Below are 26,685 nucleotides of genomic sequence, written 5' to 3' on the forward strand. Positions count from 1 at the left end.
GTAACCAAGGGGTAGGAACCAGTAACAATTATGTCCAACGTAGATCAACCCAACCACCTAGTTTTTCCCAACAAGCTTAGAAACCAACCCAAGCTGAACCGTCAATAGCCTAGAGAATCTATTGAAGGCATACATGGCAAAAAATGATGCCTCTCTAAGGAATTTGGAGAATCAAGTGGGCCAGCTTGCAACTGAACTCAGAAACTGACCACAAGGTGCTTTAGCTAGTGATATGGAGAATTCGAGGAATATAGGGAAGGAGCATTATAAAGCTTTAACATTAAGGAGCGAAAAGACTTTAGAGCCCAATTTCGTTGAAGTTGAAAAGGAGCCAACTGATGCTCAAGACTCAGAGGAAGTTCAACCGAGTGTTGAAATTCCAGTTTCACCAAAAATTGAATCTGCGAAATCCGATAAGGTAACTTCTGAACCAGCTAATTTTGATCAACTAATAACTCCGTTAGATGCAGAATTGCCACATAAAATGAATCAACCAGTTTCAGTAAAGAAAACTCCACCACCCTACCCTTAAAAACTTCAGAAGCAGAAACAGGAAATTCAATTCAAGAAGTTCCTAGACGTATTCAAGCAACTTCATATCAACATCTCGTTGGTTGAAGCACTTGAACAAATGCCGAACTACGTCAAATTCATAAAGGATATCCTGTCTAAAAACAAAATCTTGGATAATTTTAGACGGTAGCCTAATGAAGGAATGCAGTGCATATCTTCAAGACAAATTACCCCCCAAAATTGAAGGATCCTGGATGTTTTACCATACCTTGCAATATTGGAGCAACATATTGTGGTAAGGCATTATGTGACTTGGGTGCGAGTATCAACTTGATGCCCATGTCAATATTTAGAAAGTTGGGGATAGGTGAAGTTAGACCTACTCTGGTTACACTTCAGTTAGCAGATCGATCCTTAGCACATCTAGAAGGAAAAATCGAGGACGTATTGGTACGTGTAGACAAATTTATCTTTCCTGCTAACTTTGTGATTCTAATCTTTGAATTAGACAAAAAGGTGCCAATCGTCCTAGTAAGACCATTCTTAGCAATCAGAAGGACTCTTATTGATGTGTAAAGGGCGAGCTTACTATGCGTGTTTAGGATGATCAGGTAACATTTAATGTTTTTAAATCTATGTGATTTCCTGACACAATTGATGATTATTCTGCAGTGTCTGATTTAGAGGATTTAATCGTGGAGAAGGAACTCAATTATATTGAGGACCTATTGGAACAAATTTTGACATCAGATCCTCCGAATTATGAAGAGGAGGATGAATACTTAGCTTTGTTAGAAGCTAATCAAAGGGGATTTAATCTGCAATCCCACTTTGAATCTTTGGAGTTAGAGAAAATGGATTATGCCCAACCAAAAGCGTCAATCGAGGAGCCACCTAAATTAAAACTGAATGTACTTCCCTCATATTTGAAATATGTTTATTTAGGTAACTCTTCTACTCTGCCTGTGATTATTTTAGCAGGATTAACTACCGAGCAAGAAGAGAAACTCATCCTGGTGTTGAAACAGTTCAAGAAGGCTATCGAATGGACCATAGTTGATATTCGTAAAATTAGTCCATCTGTATGCATGCACAAGATTATCTTAAAAGATGGCAAAAAAGGGACGATTGATGGAAAACGAAGACTGAACCCCATCATGAAGGACGTAGTCAAGAAAGAAATCATCAAGTGGTTAGATGCGAGTATCATTTACCCCATCTCAGATAGGTCATGGGTGAGTTCGGTCCAGTGCGTGCCAAAGAAAGGAGGTATCACAGTTATTGAAAATGAGAATAATGAGTTAATACCGACTAGAATGGTACAGGATGGAGAATTTGCATCGATTACTGGAAGCTGAACAAGGCAACTAGGAAAGATCACTTTCCTTTGCCATTTTTGGACCAGCAACTGGATAGACCGCAGGGCGAGACTATTACTGTTTTCTCGATGGATACTCGGGGTATAATCAGATTATAGTAGCACCGAAAGATTAGCACAAGGTAACATTCACCTATTCTTACGATACATCTGCATTTAGGCGCATGCCATTTGGTTTATGTAATGCACCTGCTACATTTCAAAGATGTATGATGTCTATTTTTACTGACATGGTTGAGAAATATTTGGAAGTTTTTATGGATGATTTTTCAGTATTCAGAGATACATATGATATTGCCTAGCCAATCTAGCCAAGGTACTAAGGTGATGCGAAGAAACAAACCTTGTACTTAACTGGGAAAAATGCCATTTCATGGTACAAGAAGGTATTGTTCTAGGGCAGTGGATAACAAGACATGGAATCGAGGTAGATAAAGCAAAGGTAGATGTTATTGAGAAACTCCCACCTCCAATATCTGTAAAGGGTGTTAGGAGCTTTTTGGGCCACGTCGGTTTCTATCGAAGATTCATCAAAGACTTCTCCAAAGTTGCTAAACCCTTATGCAAATTATTGGAGAAGGAAACGACGTTTAAATTTGATGAGTAGTGTTTAAGAGCTTTCAATGATTTAAAGAGTCGGTTAGTCTCAGTACCCATAATAGTCACATCAGACTGGGATTGCCATTTGAATTGATGTGTGATGCAAGTGACTTTGTGATTGGAGCTATCATGGGTCAGTAAAGGAAAAAAGTTTTTCATCCCATCTACCATGCAAGTCGGACTCTGACAGAAGCTTAATTGAATTACATGGTAACAGAAAAAGAGTTACTTGCTATTGTGTTTGGTTTTAAAAAGTTTCGATCTTATCTTGTAGGTGCCAAAGTGACTGTTTATACGAACCACTCGATAATTAAGTATTTACTTCCCAAGAAAGACGCTAAGCCGAGACTGATCCAATGGGTACTTCTAGTTCAAGAGTTTGATTTAGAAATTCAAGATCAAAAGGGAGTGGAAAACCAAGTAGCAGACCACTTGTCCAGATTAGAGCCGCAAGAAGGGAACTCTCCTCTTATACCAATTCGAGAGACGTTTCTAGAAGAACACATACTGAAGGTAAATCATCTCCATAATACCCCTTGGTTTGCTGATATTGATAACTTTTTAGCTTGTGGTTTGATGTCGATCGATAAGGCGTATCATCAAAAGAAAAAGTTTCTTCACGATGTGAAGTACTATTTTTGGGAAGAACCATATTTGTTTAAAAAGTGTGTAGATCAAATGATCAGGAGATGCATGGCAGAAGATGAATTACATAAGATTTTATACCATTGTCACTCAGCTCCAAGTGGGGGACACTTCAGAGGTACACGTACTGCAGCCAAGGTATTGCAAGTCAGATTCTTTTGGCCAACACTATTCAAAGATGCATATGCTTAAGTAAAGAGTTGTAATCAATGTCAAAGGGTCGGAAATGTCACCAACAGAAATGAGATGCCTCGAACAAACATCATTGAGGTAGAATTATTCGATGTTTGGGGTATTGACTTTCTCGGTCCTTTCCCTCTGTCTTTTGGTCACAAGTACATATTAGTAGCAGTAGACTATGTGTCTAAGTGGGTTGAGGCAGAGGCATATCCGACAAACGATGCTAAGGTTGTAGTAAAGTTTTTGTAGAAACATGTGTTCATAAGGTTTGGAACCCCAAGAGCCATCATCAGTGATGAAGGGTCCCATTTTGTGAACAAGTGGTTGAAATGGTTATTAGATAAACATGGAGTGAAACACAAGGTCGCTACATCTTACCATCCGCAGATGAATGGGTAAACTAAACTGGCAAACAAGGAGATCAAAGACATACTTGAGAATGTATTTTGCCCGAATCGATGAGATTGGTCTAAAAGACTGGATGATGCTTTATGAGCTTACAGGACAACATACAAGACTCCTTTAGGGATGTCACCCTATAGGTTAGTCTTTGGGAAAACCTGCCACCTACCCTTGGAGTTAGAACACAAAGCTTACTGGGCACTCCAACGACTCAACTTGGATATTAAAAGTGCCAAAGAGAAACGAATGCTTCAACTTAATGAGTTAGAAGAATTTCAAATGTTTTCATACGAGAATGCCAAATTACTTAAGGAGAGACTCAAGAAATGGCATGACAAGCACATTCGAGTTCGAGAATTTAAAGTAGGTCAGCAAGTCTTATTATTCAATTCTAGATTAAGGTTCTTTCCAGGTAAGTTAAAATCACGTTGGTCCGGTCTATTTATGATTCATCGAGTCTATCCATACGGAGTTGTTTAACTTTAAGATAAGGGAGGTAATTTTCAAGTTAATGCTCAACGCTTGAAACATTACTGGGGAGAAAAAATTGAAAAGAATCAAATCTCGTTCATTTTTATTAGATATTTAATTTTTCTTGTTCTTCTGTTTGAATAAATGATTTAGGGTATATTTTCGGGATTAGTATGTTTAAATAAATTTTGTCTAGGAGATTGGAACTTAAGAGGGACCGCTTGTGACCTCTCCAATCTTTCTTGGGAATTGATTTTAACATAATTTCCCAAGAAATTATTCCCTAAATGACAAAATAAATTTTTAGTTTTTCAAATAAAAGGGTCAATTTTGATCCAAGTTTTATGTTGCAACTCAAATTTGAATTTTCATTAAGTCTAGGAACTTAATTGAATTATTTTTAAAAATTTGGTTGCTCTTATTGTAAATATTAAAATTAGATGCTTTTTTTGTAAATATTTTCAAAAAGCATCTAGAATTAATGTTTTAGTTTAATAAAAAAGAAAAATATGATAATTATTAATATATAATTATATCCATTATAATATATATATTAATTATTATCACTTTATTTAGAGTTAGGATTAGTTTTAATTTAATCATATTTTATTCGGTAAGTCTTTATCTTAATAAATTAATAGCAAATAATAATTTAATATGCATTATATTAATTATTAATTGTTATTTACTTTGAGTAGAAATATAACTTAGAATTTTTAAGAATTCTACTCTAGCTCCTACTCCTTTCATTAGAAATTCCACCCATCTATTCTTATTTTTTTCATTCATACACCATTCCCTCCAAAAACACCAAAACCCTTAAGTGCTGAAACCTCCTAACAATTCCCTAGCCACAACATCACCCAGTTGATCGTTCAGCAGCACCCGCGTGCGCCCACACTAGGCCTGCTCAACGATCCGCACGCTACTCACATCCATCCCCTGATGCGCATTGCTGCCTTGTATACCCGAGCGGCACATCACCCTTTCACCCATCCTTAGCTAAAAGCCCCTCAACTTTTTTTAATTTGCCATCTTTTGATTCAAAATTATTTTTCTTAAGAGCTCTTAATTTTTACAAAAGCAGGTGTGGTAAGACAAAATTTTCTTCTAAATTTTAATTTTATTATCTAATTTTTCAAATGATTGAATTATTAATATTTTATATTAATTAAATTTTTGAGAAAATAATTATTACCATCTTATGATCAGGTTAATCATGCCTCGCATGAGAACTCGGGCATCTGCCCAAATTGACGAATCTCAAAATAAGTTCCACTATGAAGAAGCTAAAGCAAGATACGAGAGTATCTTCAAGAATCAACAGATGCATCCAGAGAAAGGTTTCACATTGAAAGAAAGAAACTATATTGGTTTTATGGCACGTATTCTTTAGGTTGTTGAAACTCTCAATTGGGAGTTGTTTTGTGAGAAGAGACCTAATGTGGATGAGGAGTTAGTGCGCGAATTCTATGCAAATTTAACCTCAAGTGAGTTGTTGGAAGTTCCAGTTCGTAGAATCAAGGTACCAGTAACTTCAAACACTGTTAATGAGTTCTTTGAATTGCCTGATTTCGAAAATGACGAATATTCCTCATTGATGAGTAATATAGAGCCTGAAAATTTGCAAGAAATTTTCGAGGAACTTACAGTTCTAAGTTCTACGTGGACTGTGTCAAAGCAAGGAATCCACACTTGTTGAAGAGAATATTTGACACCACTCGCAAAGGTATGGTTCTACTTCATCCGATTCAGCCTTATGCCTAGCTCACATGGGACTACAATCTCATTAGAGCGAAAGGTCTTATTATACTCGATTCTAACTGGGAAGACCATTGATGTGGGGAAAGTCATCCTGAGGGAAATGCGGAATTGTGCCGTTAGATGTTCACGTTTTGGCCCTACTTACTTTCCTTTTAGGATAACAATTCTGTGCTTGAAAGCTAAAATTCTTGTAAACGTAAAGAAGACAGGCTATAGCTAGGGCACAATCATAGATTGGGACTTCTATCGAATAGTTGGAGACTCTGTTCTATAGCAACGAGTTGAAGAAAGTGAGGATCCCAAAAAAGAAGAAGAAGAAGATCCCACAGAGATCGAGCCAGTGCAATCGACTGAAGTCCCTGATAAGGTGGAACCAATGGAACCAGAAGCTGAAACTGATATCGAGTCTTCAATGTTTAGAGCTCAACCGCGTCGCCCAGATCTTTGAGATGAGCTGTCAAAGTTAATGGGCTTAATGCAACATATGCAGTGGCTGCAACAAGCTTACTGGAAATATTCAAAAATAAGGGATGACTCGATGAGAAGTGCTCTTACGAAAATGTACAATGACCCATTTATTTTTATGCCTGAGTTTACAGATTACATATTTGAACCATAGAGCCCATTATCGAAAAAAGAGAAAAATGATTCATGTAAAGACAATAATGATGGAACAAAAGATGAGTTGAATTCAGAAGGATCTGCAAATAAATAAAGTAGGGATCTCGACTTTATTTTATTTATGTTCTTAGGTTATTTTAGGATAAAGTTAATTAGGAATTTTTGCATAATAAAACAAGAGATGAAATTCATTAATAAAATTGAACAAGTCGCGAAGTATAAAGTCTGGCAATAGATATATACATGTCTAGGATTGGATTTAGAAAGAGCTTAGTACTTAAGCAGTTAAATTGACTTACCTCCTCTTTTCTAGAATCCTACCTGGTGTATAGTATCTATTCACTTTAAACAATGAGGACATTGTTCATTTTAAGTAGGGGGAATGAAAAATTGAAATTATTTTCACTCAGAATAAATAGTTCTTTTAATTATGATTAGGATATATTTTGTTCAATGATTTGAAATTTTGTTAAGTATGTTAAACTTCAGTATAAATAAAAGTTCTATTATTTCAATAAATTGTTATGTTAGCTAAATAATGATATAAATGTATTTTTAATAAAGCATGCAAATCGTATCATAAAATTTTTTAGTTCCTTAAGAAAGGTAGGCATGCATGAAAGTTTAAGTCTCTAGAATTGACTTAGTAGTTTCTTGAGGCGAAATCCTAGGAAGCATGGAATGTTGAAAATGATTTAGGCAACTCTTGTTTGGACCATTTGAGCCTTTCAAGCCAACCTTGATGAAATTTTATCCTTTGAAACCTAACTTTGAGACTATATGACCTAATTTTATTTGAACCCTTGCAATATTTAGCCATCATTTCTCTATTAATTATCTTTAATTGTCCTAAACACTAGACTCAGTTCTATTCAAAATATTCTTTGAAAATAAGTTTGGGGGAGTTGAAAAAAGTATCAAATGCTCTAAAAATTGTAGTACATACAGTAAAATGCTAAAAAAAAAAGCATATGTATTTGAAAGAAAATAGATGTACAAAGGAGCATGTGAAAGCAAAGTAAGTTTGTGTATTGAGGGAAATTATTCCAAAGGTCCGATTGAAGCTGAGTCTAGGGTTTAGAAGCCTAAATTTATCTATCTTTTACCTACCTCTAGCCTGGCTACGTTACAACCTTTTTAAAGACCTATTGATTCAATTTTTCTATGCTACCTACATTAGTGGAGAGAAATTGCTATGTCAGACATAAGTTAAACTTAATGATTGCAGCTTAATCTTGAATAAGGAAATAAAATCAAATTGGTAAGGGTTAACATGTGTTGTTAATGAAGCATTTAGTCTAATTGTGCTATCATAATAGTTGTTGAGATTAATTTGAACGAGATGTATACTTAAGTAGCATAACTATAAAATTTATTGTTTTTGAGCATAAATATATTAAATTCATAATTTTGGGAAGAATGTTATTCAAGGAATTTTTCAAAGGTTTTTTTCTGAGTAATTCTTTTTAATTTGTGCATTACTTGGGATGAGCAATAAATTAAGTTTGGGGGTGTGGAAACACGGAAATTTACACATTTTTACATACCCTTTTTAACTTAAAATCATACAGTTCCGATAAAATTCTTGTCAAAAAAATAATTAATTTTTAAAAAATAATTAAAGTGAATTTAAAATATGAACATGTTTAATTTTAGTTAATTTTATAATTAATTTTGATGAATTTCGGTTACTTTCGACAAATTTGCACAAAGGGCAAAAAATGGCTTGGCAGACACTACTAGAAGCGCAAAACCGAGAAGCAATTTGAAGTATCGAGGCGAACTAAATTTCAGCCTAAGATGGTCCAAAATTATATGTATTAATTTATAATATAATTAATTTTAATTTATATCCAATTTAATTTGGGTTAATAAATTATTATTAATTAATTATGAAAAAGTGGTCTAGTTGAACTGGACCGACCAAGAAATGGACAGCCCAAAAATCGCCCCAAGAGCTGACCTAAATCATCTTATTAGCTGATTATTTAAGCTTGCAAAGAGGCCATTGAATACTTGTTCAAGTTGCATTCAAACATCTCCACAATTGGTGGCTTTATAGATTTTCCCCAAGCCTAAATTAGAAAAGTTGAAACTATCAACCTTGCCACATGTGTGGCCGACCAAGGGAGGGCTCTTTGGCTGATAATTTTAGCTATTTTTAGTAGCCCTCCTCAGCTATAAAAACCCCCTCAGGCTGTTCATTTGAAAAACACACCTCAAGCATTCACATCTTTCCTCTCTTCTCTCCACTTTCTCTCTTTTTTTCCATTCCAAAATTTCCTTGCTCTCTTGCCGATTTCTCCTCTTGGGAAAGGGGCATTCATCAGCTATTTGGAGCAGGAATTAAGTGTTCATAGCAGCCTTAGTCAATGAGGACAACAGAGAAGGAAGAACGGAGCAACTAGTCAAGCCACGGAAAAACACCGGATTTGATTCTTGTTCCCTATCTCTTTAATTTTTGTTGTTGTTATGCTGAACATATCTATGAATATTTATGTTGTTGGAATGGTTAATTTAATCAATTTAGCTTGAATTTAATTCGTGTTAGGTTGATTACATTTCGTTTGTTAAAATTATTGAAATTGTGTTTATGTTGTTATAGGCATCGGTAAGATGCTTGATGAAGTAAAATCATGACTAAGTTATTCTTGCATTACAATTGTTAGGTAACTAATGAATTAATTATTTAAACAGACTGAAATTGTAATTAATGGACACAGTACTTAATCAGTGTATGTTTAATCATCTAAGTTAGCTGAGGGTTAGATTAGCAACGGTATCTAACGATACATTTGCCTTGCATAACTTGTAAGATTATTGTGATTAAACTGTTTCAAGGTAAGGATACTTTGTTACCTCACATAGTCTCTTATGTTCTTATTAAATCGAGTTATTTTTTTGAATTGACATAGGGATATGTACAAGAGGTTATTTTGATTTAATAAGTATGTATGTGCAATAACATATTTGCCTATGAAGATTTGTTTAATCGGTTGAATTGACATAGGGATATAGTCAAGAGATAAATGGATTTTGGTAGGTGAGTATGTTCATAAGTTATCAAATTACCGAGTTGTCGTGAACTTATTCGTAACAATATAAACATGAGTTTAATAATTCTAAATTAAGAAATGTAATTAATCTAACCCAATTATGTCATCTTGATTAAAATCGTATTTTGAAATCGTGCTTTTGAGATTTATTTATTTAATTTACTTAGTTTAAAATCTTAGTTTTTAATCACCCTCTTCAAAAAAAAGTATTTTTCTTCACCAAAGTGTTTTAAATAGCTTTCATAAATAATTCTTTTCACAGTCCTTATGGGTACAATAACTCGACATTTACTTGTTACTTTATTATTTGTTGCGATTGTGTACACTTGCACATTTCCGTCATTCCAATATTATGACCAAATTTTAGAAGCCACATTAAAACCGTCGAAAAGCTTTTTCTAATTAAAATGTTTATGATTAAATTGTTCTGAAGAAAACTTAGAATTATTTCAAAATAATTTATTATCGTTGAAAAACATTTAGTAGTATATGCTTATTTTGGAAAATTTTCTTTATATATCGAATTATCACTTTTAATTGTTTAAGAAGGAAATTTGTGATATCAATTTGAAAACGTTACTTAAAATGATTTAAGTATAAATAATTTGCAATGGACTTTAAAAATATACTTAGAAATATTTAAGTTTAAATTTATTTAAAATCGATAAAACCATTTAAGTTCTAAAATAATAATTAAAACATTTATAAGTTCATCAATTATGCATGCAAAACAATTATTATATCAAAAGTATAAATAACCCAAAAATAGCCCAAAGCCAATGTCCACAAAAAAAAAAAAAAACCCCCAAATTGTTTATAATGTATTTTATTAAAAATTGTATCCAAGAGACTCCATATGCTGAATCCAAGTCCTACACTTGTGTATTATTTGAAAAGTTTATGAAAACTAAGGGGTGAGCTAATAAGCTTAGTGTGAGTTTTATATCAAGATAAATATCAAATATCAGTTAAAACATATCAAAGTTATTTCAAACACATTAATCAAATATGCAAACTTTTATGCATGTGATAATGTTAGTGCAAATTTTTCATAAAAATGATTATGCATAATTTTTCAAAATATCCTACCCATCACTGCTACACACCAAAAGGAGTTTCCTAGCACTCATCTATCACACCAACACATATGTTGACAAAGGCACCAAATTTGCAGACAAGCTGCCAAAATAGATATGTGGTTAAACCACTAATTAAGTCATCTCAGGTTGCTTGAAAACAATGACCCGCCAGCTTGGGTTTCCTAGCAACGATGACTTATCAAAATGCAGTTAAACTACCAACACTTCCTTCTTACAAATTGTTCCAACCCCATGTAATGCATCATGGCATGCAATCTTATTTACAAAATAATAGGCATGCTAAACATGCTTTCATGTACAAATCAATATCAATAGTCATGGTAATCCATGCTTACAAAATTATCATATAGCCATGATATCACACAACATGAGATTAGAATGAAATCAAATAGTAACAACACATATTATATCATATCAATAAGATTTAGGTAAAAATAACTTACCTCAAATCCACATAGTCACTCACATGTTATTTGATTATGTCTTATGTTTGTAAAGATAATTAGTTAATAATAATCAAAACATCACATATTCAACTTGTGTAAAACACACACCTTTAGTGATCCAAATTGTATATCATAATAGAACTCGTTCACTTCCGATCCAAAAGAGTAGGGACTTGATTTGCATTGATTTGCACCTAACGAAATCATATATGTGATTAATATTCACTTATCTCTAATAGAAGAATTTATCCAAAAACTTCAACTTACTCCTTAAACTTATGTTACTTACACTTTACTTCCAAAAAGACCCAAGAGAAACGCTTCTACTGTTGATGATCAGAATCGATGTTGAAGAAAACAGGATGACAAATACTTTATTTACCAATCATTATCAAGGATGATAAATGTTGAAGAACACCCCAAAATGATTTTAGGATTTGGAAACAAGAAGAGAATAAAGTGCTTAAGTGATGATCAAAAGAAGAAAAATATAAGAGAAGAAGAGCTATTAAAGAAATTGGTTTTAGAGGTGGTGCAAGGATAGTGATACTGTAACACCCCTTACCCGCATTCCTGATCGGAACAGAGTATGAGGTATTACTAAATTTTTAAAAAATTTAAAAGATTTCGCTTATTTTTGCTTAAACCTCCCGCAAGTTTTCAAACACAATTCAATATTCCAACCAAGTTCAGTTGTATAAACATACACAATTTAACCATTAATAAACACTACATTTTAAATCGAACCATAACATATATTTACATGGTGACGCCCCATTACATAAGTCGTCTATACATCCATAATTTCCGGAATACTAGTAGCAAAATACCCAAACGTGGATGATAGTGTAGATGATTATCTGACTCCGTCCCAATTCCGAGTTGATGGAAATCACTATAATCAAGGGAAAAATAAAAACGAGTAAGCATATAGCTTAGTAAGTAAACATATGACAAATAAATAAATTTCTCACATTACTACACCATAGTATAAATTTATTCACAAATAAATTTCATTGTTTGTGTAATTTCCAGCAAGCTGGTTTTCTGCATCATGACCACTAATTTATTTTTATTCGGAGCTACAGGGCTCCAAATTGAATTACGTAAATTTTCCCTGAAACTAGACCCATATGTATTTCTATCATAAAATTTTCAGAATTTTTGGTCAAGCCAATTAGTACAGTTTATTCTTTAAATCTTCCCCTGTTCCACTGTCCGATAGTCCTGACCTCCCCTTACAAAAATTCACATAACTCTCTGTAAAAGTTTCAAAAAATGTTCTCGTTTGTTTCTATTAAAAATAGACCCAAAAAGGAATCCAGTAATATAGATTTAAAGCCATAATTATTTTTTTATAATTTTTTGTGATTTTCCAAAGTTGGAATAGGGGATTTCGAAATTAATCTAGCCCTGTCTCAGTAAAATTCAAATATCTCCAAAAATACAACTCTTTTGCTTGCTCTATTTCTTTCATATGAAAATAGACTCATTCAGATTCAATTTAATATATTATTTAACCTCTAATTCATTTTCCACCATTTATGGTGATTTTTCATAGTTTCCCAACTGCTGCAATTCAAAACAGTTTTGCATTCAAATTGTCTCTTTTTGTATTTTTGATTTTCCTCCCATCTTATACATGGGTTGATTAAGTATCAAACCCAATATTCCTCCCATAAATTTGTCTACCACATATATGAATATTCACCTTCCCAATTTACTCGTTGAACACTCGGAATGTTAACCGTTATCGGTGGATTCCGCACTTAGCAACCACCAATGAATCGGGAATCAAGACACAAAGAACCCCTTGGGGAATCAAGACTTAGCAACCCCTTCACATTTCAGATGCGGTGGAATCAGCACTTAGCAACCACCAATGAATAGGGGAATTAGCACTTAGCAACCCCTCGGGGGAATTAGCACTTAGTAACCCCATTTCACATTTAAAATACGGTGGAATCAGCACTTAGCAACCACCAATGAATCGGGGAATCAACACACAACAACCCCTTGGGGAGAATCAGCACTTAGCAACCCCCTTTCACATTTAAAATACGGTGGAATCAGCACTTAGCAACCACCAATGAATCGGGGAATCAACACACAGCAACCCCTTGGGGGAATCAGCACACAGCAACCCCCTTCACATTTCAGATGCGGTGGAATCAGCACTTAGCAACCACCAATGAATAGGGGAATCAGCACACAACAACCCCTTTATATGCAATATGCTCCGGCCTATTCCGAGTGTTCAACCAAAAACCGTGCTTTGCAACCCCTTACCACGTTTCCCAATTTAACAACATTTTTGGAATCTTGCCAAACATTTATTTTATATTCAAATAAATCTCAAAACATATCAAATAATATCAAAATAATACATTAAGTCACATGTTTACTTACCTCGGTGCAAAATATCGTAATTTTGCAATTCACTCCACTATCTTTTCTTTTCCTCGTTTGAGATAATCTTCTCGTCTCTCTTGATCTATAATAGCAAATTTAACTCGTTTAATGTTCACATTTATTAAAATAATCCTCCACCCAACTTTTTGAAAATTTACAATTTTGCCCCCAAACTTTTACATATTTACACTTTTATCCCTAAGCTCGGAAATTAAACTTCATCACTTAGGTTTTATGACATGCTGAACATTTTTCCCTTCTATGGCAACATCAAATTCTCACTCTAACACATACTTTTGAACATTAACTATTTTTAACGATTATGTCAATTTACCCGTTTTCGTTTAAAATCGCTTAGCAAAAGTTGTTTAACATAATTTCTAGCTTCATATTCCACCATAAAACAGCAAAATAAACACATTTCACCTATGGGTATTTTTCCAAATATGAACCCTAACATGAATTATTGATAGAATAAGCTAAATTAAGTTACCGGGACTCCAAAAACGTAAAGAACATTAAAAACGGGGCTTGGAATCACTTACTATTGAGCTTGGAAGCTTAAAAACCCTAACTATGGCTTCCCCCTTGCTGATTTCGTTCACCATGAAGAAGATGAGCACATTTTGCCATCTTTTTCCCTTTTTAATTCTTTTTATTACTAAATGACTAAAATGCCCCCATTGAAAAAAAATCTATTTCACCCATTTCTTATGTCTATTTTTCTCCATCAATTAACTAATGGTCTAATTACCATATAAGGACCCCCAATTTATAATTTCATAACAATTAGACACTTCTAACATGTAGAACTCAACTTTTGCACTTTTTACAATTTAGTCCTTTTGACTAAATTGAGTGCCCAAACGTCGAAATTTTCGAACGAAATTTTTACGAAATTTTTCCGTAAAATTTTAGACCATGAAAATATAATAATAATCATATTTTCTCTCGTCGGATTTGTGGTCCCGAAACCACTATTCTGATTAGGCCCAGAATCGGGCTGTTACAGATACGGTGGTGCTATGGTGGTGGTGTGGTGGTGCCATGGTGGTTGTATTGTGGTGATATAGTGGTGTTTTGGTTGTTGTAGAAAATGGAGCAAAATTAAAAGAAAATCAAGGAGGAGCAACCAATTAGGGGTGACACAAGGTGGTGGAAAGGGAAGAGCAAAGAGAGAAAAGATGAAATAAAATCAAAACAAATGAAAAATGAGGGGAGAGAGAGATGGATAGTCACAAGGTCAAACTCATGAAACAAGGCATTCAAGAGGGGGACAAAGATGTTAGAGTATTAACAATAATTACTTTGGAGTTACCCTTTCAAATTTTAAAAACAAGGAGTTACTTATCAATTTGTGCATTAAAATTAAAAAAATAATTGATAGAATGGAGACTTAAACTTGGGTCATTTATGAGTTATTTAAGGTGCTTAACCACTAAACCACTTCAATTACTTTCTTAAAAGCTAACATCATTTATTTTAAACAAGACATAACACAAATTAGGATTTTGAAGCAAAATTGCTAAAAATAGAAAATGATGTGAGGGAAAGGACTCGAATCTAGATCTTCAAGGACAACTCTACGGCTACTTATCCACTAGACTAAATACTTATTATTATCTAATACACAAAGATAACTTTTAAAATTTGGGGCGTGACCAATCTTGGGATGTGACAACTCTCCACTCCTTAAAAAAATTCATCCTCAAAATTCATGTTGTCATGCCATACACTTAACACAAAATCTGTAACTCCTCTATCCAAATTGACCACCACGCTTCCATTGCACAACTCTAATTCCAATGCAGTTCCAAAAAATACTTTGCCTTAACCTACAAACAGACTTCCTATTCACTATCATGGATTGTCTCAAGGAACTATCTACACTTCCTATTCACTATCATGGATTGTCTCAAGGAACTATCTACAGAAATATCAGTAACAATTTCCTCTACCCCAAATTCTCAGTTTAACAGAAACACTTTTAATAACAGACATTTGGGTAAAACCATTTCTTAATCAATGCAAGTTACAATTAGAAGGGATCGTAAAAGTAACTACATTGATGCCAAATGATCTTGATCCTCTTGACACCTAGCTACATAAACCAATCTCTGATTCTACTTCTGAGTCGAAGCTTGTATCTGACTAAGAGAATAACATGAACAATCCTTAACACAGTGTTCAACAAACCCGCATTTGAAACATGCACCTGACTTTTTCCAACATTTACTTGAAGGTTTTATTACTTGAAAGTTTTCAGTTCTAAAATCTACAGTTTCAAAAACATTCTTAATTATTCACACATATTTACAGTCCTATGATCAAGAATTTTAATAACATAAAATTTCAATCTAAATCTAAATAAACACATCATCTAAAGAGGAATCAACATCGGAGTCTCGAATTCTTAGAAATCCAGTTTTGGAATTTAACAGTAATATATATTTTAAAAGAAAAATACTCTTTAAAACATGTATGCGAAATTTATTAAAAATCCACAGTCTGAGTTTTGAACTCGACTCTGATACCATTAAATGTAACACCCAAACCCAGCTTAGACGTTATGGCCAAATTTCGGAAGCCACATTAAATCCATCAAAAAGCTTTTTCTAATTAAAATATTTATGTTTAAATCATTTTTAAGAATTTGATTGCTTAAATACTAGGCCTTTCCTAGACAAATTCATCTTAGGCATGTACATATTTATTGTCACACTTCTCATTTTTCAAGAATTTTTAACAAATAAAGCGTAGTTTATTCAATTTTATTAATGATTCCAACTTAGTGTTTATTATGCGAGAAATAAAAATAAAATTAAAAATAACCTATAATAAACTTAAAATATCCTAAAAGAAAATAAAAGTAAATACCCCCTTTTTATTTATTTGGAGACCTCTAAGTATTTGACCTATCATTTGCTTCATCATTCTTGTTCTTGCTTGAGTCACCTTGTTCCTTCCTTGCCATGAGAGTCCATTGCGTATTCTTTTTATGAAATATTTTCTTGAATGCATCTTTGAATAAGTCATCCCGTATTTTTTTATCTCTAAAAAGCTTGTTGTTGCCATTGCATGTGCTGCAATATGTCCATTACATTCAAATGTTCACTTTGTGGAATGGTACTCGATGAAGGGACTCTAAGCGTCGGAGTTATAAAATATGTTAAAGGTGATTTCGATTTTGGGCAGGTGGGTGAGTAGCCGGTAGTAAGGGTTAGAGATAGAGAGGGTAGTAGATTTAAGGATGGTTTAATTGCGGTGCTTAGGTTCTTCGAATGAAGGTGTTCGGTATGGTTATTTAGGGAGTTAAGGGCTGCGGCATTAAAGGGTTAAGGGAGATGCACTATACGGCTACTTAGGAGTGGTGGTGCAACAAGCTAATGGGTGTAGGTTTGTGCGACGGTGATGGTATGTGTGGCTACAGAAGTGTGCGATAACAAGGTTCTTTTAGATGTGGATATGCAACAAAGGGTTGGATATTTCCCTTCCTAGCAATGTCTTGAGTTTGAAGCCCAATGGCAACATTTTTTTGGATCCTAAGTACCTATACTAAAAGAGAATCGTCATGATCTAAGACCCCCCTTGACTGACTTAACTAACATGCATTCTAGCAGCTTCTGAAAATTGAAAAAAAACTCAAAGAAATTAGTGCTTGGGTAAAAAATTGACCATTTACTTAACCAAACAAATAAATAAAATTTTCGGGCTCCTTAGAAAAATATTTTTTTGGAAAATTACATTAATTTAAATTCCTAGGAAAGGTTGAAGAGGTTACAGATGGTCCCGCTTAAGTCCCAATCTCCTAGACAAAATTTTAGTTAATGTAATGATCCAAAGAAAATTTTATCCAAGCCTGCCATTTTATTAAAAAAAAGACTAAAAATATAAAATAGTGATAGAGAAAGTGAAGAGAACTCCCTAAATGTCATTGGGTATTGTCATTGGCCAATGCAATGTCAAAATGCAATTTTTCATGCCAATCATACCCATTTAGAAAGAAGAAATAATCTTACCCAACAATTCTTTTCAACATTTGATCAAGGAAAAGAAATAGGAAATGATCTTTCCTGCTATCCTTATTTAGCTTCCTGCTAATCATCCAACTTGTAACGCCCTCGATCTGACCCGACCTACCGGATCTGAATCTTGGGTGTTACATCCTTCTTATAGAAGAAACTTAAAATTTTTCCTTTTCAATTCATTCATGTAAACGTTTTTCTATAAATGTAACAGAATCTCTTATTGACGTACATTGTATGGTTACACTTATATTTCACCTATATACAATTGACTATGTATGGCTACTACATATTTTCTTGTAAAAATACAATGTGTGGTTATCGTTTCGACTCAATAATATTCCAGACTTTCCTACTTTATTTCTTAGTCTACTAGATATACTCTAGGATGCTACTTAGTGAACTTTAGCATAGACTCAAACATGCCATTTTCCTTCCTCTGTATGCATAATAACCTAACATGTTGCTTCCTTAGCATGGCCCTAGCATCGTCTGTCGGCGTACATTCCTTTACAGACCTGAAAACAAAACCAACTTTTGTAAGTTTGTAAGAACTTAGTGAGTTAAACCTTAAGATAATTTTTTCATTCATTCTACATCTCATATGTTGTTTCGCGCAACCTTGGAGTGTTTCTTGGCCTTTCCATCTTCTTTGGCGGGTATAATACTGAGGCTACCATCTCTCTTTCTTTCTTCAAAATGATTTTCCTTCTCTTGTGTGTATTATGCTCAACATCACTTTACCTTATGTATCCTTTCTTAAATATTATCTTTACATAATCTTTAACCTATTCACTTACCTTATTACCAGACTTAATAACTTATTCCATACTCACTAGTCTTATCATTATCTACGGGCGGGGTAGATTGAGCCCAATACTTATATTACAATTTGCCCATATCTTTCTTACTTTAGTGATCTCTCTATTATTACTCTTAACTCATATATTTGCCTCGCCACGTACTGCGACACACACTAGCCTTTCTATTAATCTCTTGTAACTATACGGGGTTCGTCATTCATTCGGTGTCCACCCAAAGGTGTTGTCTTTAGATGACCATCATGAGATCCGTTCTTTAGATTACACCATGAAGGCGTCCTTTTAGCAGAGGTTTCCACAAGACATTCGTTTAACAGAGATGACCACAAAGACATCCTTTTAACGAAGATAGCCACAAAGACATCCTTTAAATAGAGATAGAAATAAAGGAATCCTTTTACCTAAGAGAGCCTCAAAGGCATTCATTTAACTAAGATAGCCACAAAGGCATCATTTTTACAGAGATTTCCACATAGGCATTCATTTAATTGAGATAGCCATAAAGGCTTCCTTATAATATAGATCACCATAAAGACGTCCATTCAGAGATAGCCATAAAGATGTTTATTTAGAGATAGCCACAAAGGCTCACTTATTGTTTTTGACGATGAGGATTTGCCTAAACTCACCGTCGTGAGGTTTGCCCGTCATTGTTGGTACTCACCCAACTGCCAGTTACATATTCCATAAGATGTCCTGGGCCAACCATGGTTGTCGTTTGTGAAATGATATGCGATTTGTACAATTATACACGTCGGATCAAGTAATAAAGTGATGAGTGAGTATTGTTCCTACGAGGATTGGATTTAGGCACAAAGATGGTTAAGTTATTATAATAAAATGAGATTAATACTATGGCAAAGTCAATGATAAATATACAGTGGCAATTAGTGGAGTAATGATGTAAGCAATACATGGAATTAATGAATAACTGAAAATGCTATGGCAAAACGAGAGTAAATGTAACAGCCTGAAATTGGGCCCAGTCGGAACAGTGGTTTTGGGACCACAAATGTAATATTTTAAAAATTTCTACAGTAAGATATTATCCTTGGTATAGTAAAATAAGGAAATAAAGTGATAAAAAGGGTAATATTGAGTTATGTCAACATTGGGAAGTATATTATGACATATTAATTCAAGAAAGGATTAAATTGCAAAAGTGAGAAAAGTTTTGTGGGTCAAGAGTAAATATTCAAAATTTGAGGGGTTAAAGTGTAAATAAAAAAAGATGAAGGACCAAAGGTGTAAATATTTTAAGGGTGGAATGATCTAGACACTAAGAAAAATGGATGGATTAGGACCAAATTGAAAAAGGTGAAGAATTTTGAGGGACTAAATCGTAATTTTACCAAATTAAGTGATAACTCAAGGATGAAATTTTAAAAGATCATAAAGGGCAAAATGGTCATTTAGAAGAGAGAGAAATCTAGAAGATAATGATGATGTTGGAGATATTTTAGATTAAATAAATAAATAAATAAATATTAGTTTATTAATATTTTAATTTGATTTTTAAATAATATTTTATTATTTTATTATCTTATTGTTTAGTATATATATGTGGAAAGAAAGATGAAAAAAAAAACCAACCAACCCATCATCTTCCATGCATCCAACATGAGGAGAAGAGAGAAAGAAAGAAAGTTTTGCTTTCTTTACAATTTGGTCCCTCCTTCAAAAAAAATTACCATTTTCACCTAAAAATCAAAAGAATTTCCATATCCATCAAGAGAGAAAGATAACAAGGAGACTATGGGGAGCTAGAATATCAAGTTAGATTCAAGAAATAGAGGCTAGAGGAGAGAGAAAATCAAGTTAAAGATTGAAATCAATTGAGTAACGTAAGAGCATCAAGATTTCAATATATTTTGAGTTTGATATTATTGAAAAGTATGAAATTGATGTTAATGTAGGGTTTTATTATATAAGTTTTATGTTCTTGATATGTTAGTGAAGATAAAATAAGAGAAAGAGATGAGAAATAGTGTAGAGAAGGAAAATAAGAGTGTTATAAACTTAGTAATCAATATTTTGCACTTAACAGTTTTGGACAAGAGTGAGAGGTTAACTTTGAAAAATCACCATAAATTGTGGAAATATAATTAGAGGATTAATAAAAGATGAAATTAAATCTTATTGAGTCTAGTTTCTTATAGAAGAAACGGTGTAAGCAATAGAATTGTAAATCATGAGATATAATAAAATTGTGAGACAAGGTCAGAATGATTTCGGGTTCCCCTATACTGACTTTGGAAAATAATAAAAAATTGGATAAAAATAATTAGAGTCTTAAATTTATATATCCTTAATGAGTCTATTTTTAATAGAAACAAACGGAAATATCGTTAGAATTCTGTACGAGGAGATAATTAATTTTTAGTGAAGAAGGGTCGGAACTGTTAGACAGCAGAATAGGGATGACTTTAAAGAATAAAATGTACTTATTGGCTAAGCCAAAAATTCTGAAAATTTTATGGTAAGAACATATGTTAGTCTAGTTTAATATAAAATTGATGTATCTTAATTTGGAGTTCTGTATCTCAAGATATAAATAATTTAGTGACTACAACTCAAGTGGACAGCTTTGAATGAATTTATAGAAGTAAATGGTGAAATTATAGATAATGTTACCTATAAGCATGTTATATACATTAAGGATGTGGAATGGAGAGGAGGAGGAGGAAAATATATGATTATTTAACTAGCATGAGTTTTCATTAAAAATGACCAATTTACATGTTTTAGGTCCAGGGACTAAATTGAACAAATGTGAAACTTTAAGGGTAAATTTGTAAAAATGTCAAAAAGTGAACAAATTGCATGAAATGGATTGGTTATTTATCTAAATTACAAAATTGAATGAAATTTAGAACAATATTGTGTGGAAATATGAAAAAATAGAAAATTTCCAAAATGTCCCACAATTTTGGTATTTACGCAATTTAGTCCTAGTGAGCTCGTATGAGCTATATTCTATATAATTTTAATTGAAGTGAATGCTATTTGGTAATGAATATTATATATATGTGTGTTTTGTTATTGGAATCAAATTATTATTGGTAATATGTATAATTATTTGATGCATTTAAATGATTATCGGAAGCTCGATTGGGTTGAAAGCTTGTTGGAGATATATCACATTATCCATTGGTTCTATTGGTAATTTTGGATGATTTGATTCTAGTAATAATGACTTGTATAAGTTAAATTGGTTAATGTTAGCTCATAAATGTTTTGATTTTAATTGGTCATAAATATGAATGCTTGATGAAATGAAATCTCTGAAAATTAATTTGTAAACTCCGGTAATGCTCTATAACCCTATTCTGGAGAAAGATACGGGTTACGGGTGTTACAGTAAAAATGCAATGGAAATTATGAGAATAGCTATGCGAATAACGAATAAATGAAGAAATAAAAAACTAAGCATGCTATGGTAAAGATTCTACGACAAGGGATAATGGGTATACGATGTTGATATGGAAGGTCGGAATTACTAAGAATCTACCCTTATTGTTAGAAATGCCTCGGCAAAATCGTAATCAATTTACTGCTCAATAGAGTTTTGAAATGGTTTACTTCTTTCGAGAGCAAAAAACCTCAAATTACCTTGCCCGTGTCTATAGGCCTTTCAAGAGCAAAATCGTAATCAATTTACTGCTCTATGTTTAGAGTCTACAAGTATCTATCGAGTACTTGTTCATATCTTTCAACCACGGTCTAACTAATCCAACATTTTTAGAATTAGATTAATTTATGGGTATGTTGTACAACCATCTATGTCTAGGGATTGCACAGATACAATTTAGAAATAAGAATAGTTGAAGAAAACAATAAACTAATTCAGATTTATGCTTAAACCATTATAGAAAAATAAAGGTTTCTTCAAAGTAATCCCAGCCCTATGAGATTTAGCTCATGGGTTGGAAAATAAAATTCAACACCAAAATATTATCCAACATCATTTTCATCAATTTAATTCATGAAAGAACAAAGTAAGAAATACGAAAGACTTTGGGAAGATAGCTTTCGCGTGTCCAGTTCACACTCCAGCGGCGCAGTGTTATGTGGTGGCTGAGAGGGATTTCCTTCGTCTTCCTCTTTCCTTCTCTACCCAGCCATTAACCTCTATTTTTGCCTAAGGATCTCTCGTTTTTACTCTCGTTCCCCTCTTTTTGTTGTTTAGGGTTTCCTTCTTTGGCTATTTATAAGCTTTTTCCCTAGGGTAAATCCAACAACCCATGATTATCCTCTCCTCTTTTTTAGAATTTCTTTTTGGTTTAAAGTCCCTTCCTTTAAGATAGATGGTTATCATCTCATTATTTCATGATCTTTTTCCTCATTTTAAAATCTTTTTCTAGGAAAAAAAAACCAATAGCTCATGATTTATCGTCTCCTCTTTTTAGGCAGATTTTTTTGGTACAAATATAGTTGGCTAAAACTGGTATGCGTTGAGTGTTGACTCGATTTTCCTCCTAAAATCGTGAATTTCCACGATATTCGTGCTGACAAAATGTCCAACCTTTTGCCCCGATAAACCTTCACTCCTTTATTTCTCGTTCCTCAACCTACAGTTACAAATCCACCAAACACAACCCTTTCACAAGCAATTAAAATTAACAAATAACATTTAAACACAGTCAAAGCTCCTAATATAATGATTAAGGAAAAATAATAATGAAATGTCCTAAAGTGCAACTAAATTTACTTAAGTACATGCAATTAGCCAGGTCTAAAGGCATGAAATATAACTTTTTTTAAGAGTTATCACAACCCCAAACCTGAGTTATTGCTTGTCCTTAAGCAAAATACATGTGAATGCAAACATTTTGCCAGCGTACCAAACCAACTCATACTGCCAAGCTATTCAAAGAATATCATATACATCACTTCTCAGCAATCTTATCTTTCCTAAAACTGGTTCGAGTGTCAAAGGTTTGCTTAATAAAGGTAGTGCAAAAAATTTCTCCCTAAGAACTAAATTTCCTAAATACTCATGTATTCTCCTTTTCGGCCTATAGCTAACATCTCCTAATTTACTTAGTTCATTTGTTACCTAAACATAAGTCACTTGCTTCAAGTCTATTCACAATATATTATTCACAATTATTTTCGCTTTTTTTAAAGCATTACTATTAAGGGATTTAGCATGTCACAAAATTGTTTTGACTTGACAATCACGGTGAAGCATACACCAAATTTCCAAGTACTTAATCATGTCACAACTTAAATCAACAGTCACTCATGAAGCGTAAGGCTTTTGACTAAAAAGACAAATGGAGCATACAACTACCTCCTTAGCTATTCAGCCCTTTGCTATAGTGAAATGCCCCTAATTTTTAATTCCTTTATTATACACTTTTATTTAAACTCACCTTTCTAATCAACAACACGATGGAGCAAACAAAGTGGTGCTAACCTATTCGGCAATTCTAAGCATTTGAGTGCCTATTGTCCCTTTATTTAAATAATGTTGTGGCAATATAACTAATGTTTGGCTTAAAAAATCCCTAAGTTCATTAAAAGTTACCTACTATGTTAAAAAAACATGAATATTAGGCCATATCATTTTTAGGAATCAATTTTCAAGCAACCTAAGCTAAATTCACCAAATCCACTGTTACATATTCTAGGTATATCAAAAAATTTAAGCTCATCATCGAATATCATAGGTAAAGACTGTATTTTTCATAGATAAACAATACTTTGATAGTTAAATAGGATGGCAAAACAAATTAACTATACTAAAATAAGCATACATACTAAAGATAAAGTGTAGCTTAGATGCACAATACACCCCCTAACCTAAGGGATGCATTGTCCTCAATGCATGAATAGATATATGCAAGCTATCTATATACAGACAATGTAATGGAAAAATATATGCAATGCAATATGTATAAAAGAAAAAGAAAATTTTCCTTGCTTAGATTGTACTGTAGATACTTCATTCTCTGGGTTGATTTACGAGCAGCAACCTTGTACCTCTACTTCCTTTTCATTGGGGTCAGTTCAGCCCCATCCTTATCAGTCTCCGCGATCTCATCAATCAAGCGATCGATGTCACGGTCTTAGTCAGTTACTGTTTAGTAGAAGGAGGTGGAATAGCCACAGTGATGTCCACTAGGGGTGCAACTGAAGGATATGCTTCCTCCCCGTCACACGGTCAGTCTCAATGTTGACAGACTCTATTTTCTCTGGTTCTTCCTTTAGTGCTTTGGGTGCATTCTCTTCATTGGCAGGATTCGTCTCAACGGGCTCTGTGTCATGGACCCCGTCCCCTGTTGCAATTTATTAAACAGAGGAAATGAAATAACTAAAAGAAATTTAAATCGACAAAATGAAATAAAAATAAAAAGAATTTTCAAGATGTTGCAAGTTAAACATCTCGAAGATCAATGGACTGTTTATCTCGCTCTACATGAGCACCCCAATAGTGCTTCAAGAATTGTCCATTAACTTTAAATGTGTCCCCCATTTTCATGTCCTTGACATCAACAGCTCCAACCAGATATACATGAGCTACCAAGCATTGTTCATCAAAATTGAAAGGTCTATTTTGCTCTGGCAAAGTGCACAAGGGTCTCTGCTTAAATGAATCTTCATCACTATCAAAATTGCTATGGTAAAATCTCGTGAACTCTTCCTCCCTTGTTATTTCTATCAAACCAATGGTGTGACATTCTTTATTTTCGTCTGCACATTTCAAAGTATCAAAAACATTAAAAGTAACCTTTTGATCATTTACCCTCATAGCCAGTTCACCTTTCTGTACATCCTTTCGAATTCTTCCTATAGCAAGAAAAGGTCTTCTAATAATAATTGGCACATTTCAATCAGCTTCAAATTCTAAAATAAAGAAATCCGTAGGAACCATAAATTTATCTACTCTTACCAGCATGTCTTTAGTTTTACCTTCCGGATGAGCGTAGGATCGATCAACCAGTTGCAATGTAACCATAGTAGGTATTGCTTTCCTAGTTCCTAGCTTCCTGAAAATAGACAGAGGCATTAGATTTATACTTGCACCTAAATCACATAATCAAAAAAGGGATAGTGAAACTCCCTGGGTCCTTTAACTTTGGAGGCAACTTATTCATCAACATTGCTGTGCATCATTCAGTAAGAGAAAACAATTTCAAATTCTCCCAATCCACGTGTAACACCCCATACCCGGCCTAGACGACAAGGCCAAGCCTGGAGAGTTACAATGAACAATAATCAAAACACATTTTTCAATTTATAATAACACGCCTTTAAAGTCTAATAAAGTTAAATAAAGACAAACTAATATCTCGATATTATCTTCTAACTAAATGAAACTACGAAAGTACTAGCATGGTTCATAATACTGAACAGTATAAACACATAACTGAGCTTCCATTCTGCTAACCTGATCAAGTCTGTGATGTACCTGAAATCCATTCGACGATAACTGAGTTAATATACTCGAAAGGACCCAACTATTAACATATTTAATAGATTATCCGTAAAACTAAGATATCCAAGATGTTGATTTAGAATTAAGAAACAAGATGTTACAGATCAGAGTCATACAAACGGATAATAGTTCAAGCTATAATCAGATACAGAACAAAACAGATGCAATTATTGAATACCAACCGCTGCACACCATCTCTGACCAACCCAACACACCAAATAGGGTATTCATTACCCATCCTGCCCTACACACCACTTAGTGTCTCTCTAACACGTTTCAGAGATTGTAGACTAGTTGCCAGATTAGAATACAAATACTAGGGATTTAACCACTAGTTTAGAATAGAATACGTTCTCCTGATTCAATTCCCATCCAATGCATACACATACTTCACATGATAGTTAATACAGAGTTCTATGTAAATAGTCAGATATACTCATACTCGTATACAATAGATCAATTCTAGTAATTTTTGTCAAACACAATACACACATTGATAATCAGTATTCAAATTCCAGATCACAGAATATCAGTTTATGTAGTCAAATTCAGTTCAAATGGCCTCACAGAAGGCTCGTACCTAATTCAAGCGATGCTCGATAGATGGAAAAATTTTATAAACTATGTTACACGCCTGTGTGGCCTTACACGACCTAGCAGCTTGCCCGTGCAACCCCACACAGCCTGACACATTCCCGTGTCCTTGCCCGTGTGTCTTACACGGCCTAACACACAGTCGTGTCCTCCACCTGTGTGATCCTTATTTTGTAATCACTGAGCTACACAGCCTGGACACATGCCCGTGTC

General features: G+C 33.7%; 1 pseudogene; it reads left to right on the forward strand.

Annotated features, from left to right (window-relative positions):
- The first annotated feature begins 232 nt into the window (after positions 1–232).
- On the forward strand, positions 233–6,136 carry LOC128040468 (uncharacterized; annotated as a pseudogene).
- The last annotated feature ends 20,549 nt before the right edge of the window (positions 6,137–26,685 follow it).

Source organism: Gossypium raimondii, chromosome 4, assembly GCF_025698545.1.
Source record: "Gossypium raimondii isolate GPD5lz chromosome 4, ASM2569854v1, whole genome shotgun sequence".
NCBI lineage: Eukaryota > Viridiplantae > Streptophyta > Magnoliopsida > Malvales > Malvaceae > Gossypium > Gossypium raimondii.